At 42.9% G+C, this 4,063-nt stretch overlaps 1 long non-coding RNA gene across 3 annotated transcripts in view; it reads left to right on the forward strand.

Annotated features, from left to right (window-relative positions):
- Window positions 1-3,800, forward strand: part of LOC111247051 (uncharacterized) — a 6,934-nt gene extending 3,134 nt beyond the window's left edge. Inside the window, exons 3-5 of one of the 3 annotated variants that reach the window (XR_015322972.1) lie at window positions 109-2,345; window positions 2,628-2,848; window positions 3,059-3,800. This is a non-coding gene — a long non-coding RNA (uncharacterized LOC111247051). Of the gene's footprint in view, window positions 1-108; window positions 2,849-3,058 lie in introns of all 3 variants that reach the window. The other 2 variants (XR_015322971.1, XR_002671939.2) reach the window with 2 other exon arrangements.
- The last annotated feature ends 263 nt before the right edge of the window (window positions 3,801-4,063 follow it).

Here is a 4,063-nt window from a genome sequence, read left to right on the forward strand (position 1 = left end):
TATATATAGTAATAGCTATTTTTCAAGGTTGTTGTTGTGAAGCTTACGCCAGTCTGTTGCCGTTATGTCCATCTACTTAGTATCACTCGAGTCGAAGTGCTTTTCTAGGTGATTGATTTTGGTCGCGCCTGTGGATCTCTATGCGTCTACGCCATATCGGCTCGAGCGGGACATATCTTCGCAGCAACTAGCCTCTACTAGCAGCGTCTCCGATAAGATCTAGAAGAAGAAACACTGGGAGGTACTCTGAAGTATCGAATTAGAAAATAAAAACAGCAGTACTGGCTATTATTAGCTTAATGATGGTACGACTTCTAAAACTACCACTAATAGCACGATAGTTTATTTCATCTGTTTCGTCCGCCGCCTTGCGGATGTAGTGCGACTTACGGCGCTCCCTGTTGTCCTGATTGCCGCAGTTGTTATTGTGGACAGTTGTTCGCAGCTTTGTTATGTTCATGTTTCTTCTTGGGTTTCGGTCCTGCTCGCTCAGGTTCCATAATACGAAGCTAACAAACTAATTGGTAACGCTGAAGCTTCCGTACTAAGGCCCGAAATCTACCCGTACTGTGCTCAGTTACCGTTCAACTACGGCTCGTACATCTATCTTGATAATCGATGGTACGTTTTTGACATGGCAGCGAGACCTATTATAGTTGTAGTTACCGGTGAAAGAGGTCTGACATGTATCTATACACTCGGCAGCTAGCCTACCTCTCTTCTCTATTGTTCGTTAGCTTTGTCGCTTGATCTACTTAGAACGGTATAATAACCGTTCACACAATTGCACCGCAGCTTAATTTAACATTTATTTTTCTAAACTATTTTTCTGTTTCCAGCACGCTGATTTCGCTGGTCGCACTTTGTTCACGCGCTTGGCCTGTTTCTGCCCGCGTTGGTTCCCTTACATCTAAGAACGTCGCATCCTAGTTTCATTAACATATTTTCTAGTGTTAACATCGCACTACGGTCTTCCGCGTATGCTATTACCGTTACTATTGTTATCAATGACATTGGCTTAATCGTTGTCAGTAATTTGTTTGCTTATCTAACGCCACTATAGATATAAATATCTATATGGATAACGTATAGGGAGTGATAACAAGCAAGTTGACGTCACGTCGCAGGGTGTAGTAGCGCATTACGCCGAGCAGCTGTTGCGTATTCCAGCGGTAGTCCGCTGCGCAACCGCGGACTGGGTTCCTCGCGGCTTTTTCTGGCACGCCAGTGACGCCCCGCGCCCTTAAATTTGGCGCTGCTGGCAGCGTTAGCGTTTTTTTACCTATTTTGTCTTGAACAACTGCCCGCTTGGTGGTTCCTCTCGCACCTCGTTTGCAGTCTCTTCCATCTTATAGTTGTCTGTTGCGGTTTACCTCCCGGCCCTTCCTCCTCGCAAGCGTCCCCAGGGGTTTCGATTTCCACTACCACGCACTTCGGCCGATCTAAGCCAGAGCCAAATGCTCCTGTCAACTCGTTGTCCGTGTGACCGCTTCCTTGTTGGTGTCTACCGATCATCATTGCACACCAGACGACGGTACGATAACGGCCAGACACTAAATGACGAACGTTTCGTTTCTATATCTCCGTCACTGCGGGCGACATCGTCGTCGTAAGCGAAAAACGATGACGAAATAAAGGAAAGAAGCGATAACAACTCTAAATATCGCCATCGTGGCAATGACGAGAAATTTTTTAGCTGAACTAAACTGAATTTTCACTTCATTATTATATTTCAATTTATATATTTCAATTGCAATTATATTCATTTTGGTTTCTCTCCTAATATTTTTTTTTCGAAGAGGCGAGCCACGAACAGACACAGGACAGAGCAGGTAACTGACCGAATCGACAGATGCGTGTTGACGTACTACGAGAGTGAAAACAATATATACTAAAACAAGCTAAAACGTATATAAAATATTGATATATGTATGCGGTAGAAAGAAAAAGGAAGCGACTGGTCCCGAGCGACCAACGACGGAAAAAATAAGCATGCCTATACAGTAAGTAATGTTTAGCACGACTGTAGGTATGCGGGAACTACTGGCCTGAACAAGAAATATGAATGATTGCGCAAGAACCTTTCAAAGTCTTACTATATGCAATAACGTGTTATTATACAGTGCCGGAATATAAAAGCGGACGATTTCCATAGTGATTAGTATGCCTGATGTTAACGCGATGATTAGTGGTAGATAGCGACAACTATGTCGAGAAGTAACGATCGCATTAGGTCTGCGATTCCATTACAAATCCGTTAGTCGAGAGGTGGGCGTCTGATGCTTTCTTGTACTCTGGATACGTGACTCAGAAGAGAGCTTTTTGTTACGTCTATCACTCCTATGGTAAGCCGTCGTTGTTTTCTCTAAACAGAACCAACTATTTTTTCCAATGATCAATTTTCATAATATGCAAATAGATTTTCGTTACGAAAACGTATTGTTGGCTTAAAAGGCTAATTGTATTAAAGAATAACACAGCTGGTTCGGCTGCGACCTTGACGGAGTAGGTCCTGCTAATTACAGGACATGTGTTCGAAACCCCAGAACCTTTTCTCAAACAGATGGCTGGCCTACGGGACCGACTACTCCACCGATTGACGACTTGTTTGATTTCCTCCCATCTAGGCGTTTGCGGATTTACAAAAAAAATCAAATTAAAGTACCAAACATAATTCGTCCAGCAAAATAGCTGCTCTTCCTGTTTTGGCCGCCAGAACAAAGTGTATGAAGCACTATGTAAACTGAAGACCCATCACGTCGACATACAAATTCTCACCGGTTCGTGTGAGGCGTCGCTCCAAATAAGGCCCAGCTTAGGTTCTTCGCTCTACGGCGTGCAGAAAAAGGCGAGTGTGAAATATATAACCGCACGAGAACCTACCAATATGGGCCTCTATGCCACAGACCTGGTTACGCATATGCTGCATTCGTGGAGATGAACGTAGGCCAATAGGGTGGCCTGCACAAAAAAGGAACATGGGAATATTCTCGTATATCCCGACAGACGTTCGCAGAGAGTTCATTGGAAATATTAAATTGTCTCTCTCATCACACAGGGCATGCTGTCTGAATCGAATACGCGGAGACGCGGTGCTCTCGATGAACGACCAGATGGGAACAATGGATTAAATTGTAAATTAAGAACTGTGCGACGTGGAAATCGTTGTTGAAAAGTATACCTGCGTGCTTCCGCGCGGTAGCGCATGGCGGTTGTCCAGTCAGCTAACGCTCTTTACCGCACGCCTATCGTCGCAAGAACGTGTGCGACATGCGCCATTCATAAATTGGAATCATATCAGCCTCTACGGACTACCATTAATAAAAGCGTGGTCTTAAAATAATACACACAAACCTTTACTCGCCTTTGTTCCGGTTACCCTTCTCTCGCTAAATTACGAGTATGTAAAAGCAGAAAACGACCCAATCGTTCATAACAACGTGAAAAAATCCAACCACAGAATGATGACCAAAAACGACAAATACTATTATAGTTACCTATATAAGGGATACTCTTCGACTGAAATTGTATTAGCACCATCACTGGTATTAGAATATATATATATGGCAGCATGAGAAGCGACTAGATGAAAGATTACATTAGGTAGGTGCTAGGGTGAAACGAAGCCTAACAGAAACATGGCCCGTTTTGGGTTGTATTCATAATTAGTGTGTCATCGATTGCCACTAGGTACAATATTTTTTAAAAGTACTATTGATATTCTACTTTTGAAAAGGTATTCATTCAAATCACACTTGTATAGTGGAGCGTAGAATGCCCATTTTTTTCCAGCCAGGATGGCGCCCAGATAGTATTTAGTGTATAGTAACTGATTCTAAAGGCTGACAACAGTATTATTAAGACAGGTCATTGACACTGTTACTGGGGCGGGCGGTGTTGCTATGATCTCATTCGGATCGTCCTGTTTCGAGTATCCTTTTCCTGATAAGCAAATATTGAAGGATTTTCTGTAAAAACAAAGGCTCTCGCTGTCCAACATTTAGCTGATCTATTTAATCGACATAATGATTTTATGCATATTTAAAGCAAATTGAAATAAGGC

This window comes from Varroa destructor, unplaced genomic scaffold (assembly GCF_002443255.2).
Source record: "Varroa destructor unplaced genomic scaffold, Vdes_3.0 BEIS01000003.1, whole genome shotgun sequence".
NCBI lineage: Eukaryota > Metazoa > Arthropoda > Arachnida > Mesostigmata > Varroidae > Varroa > Varroa destructor.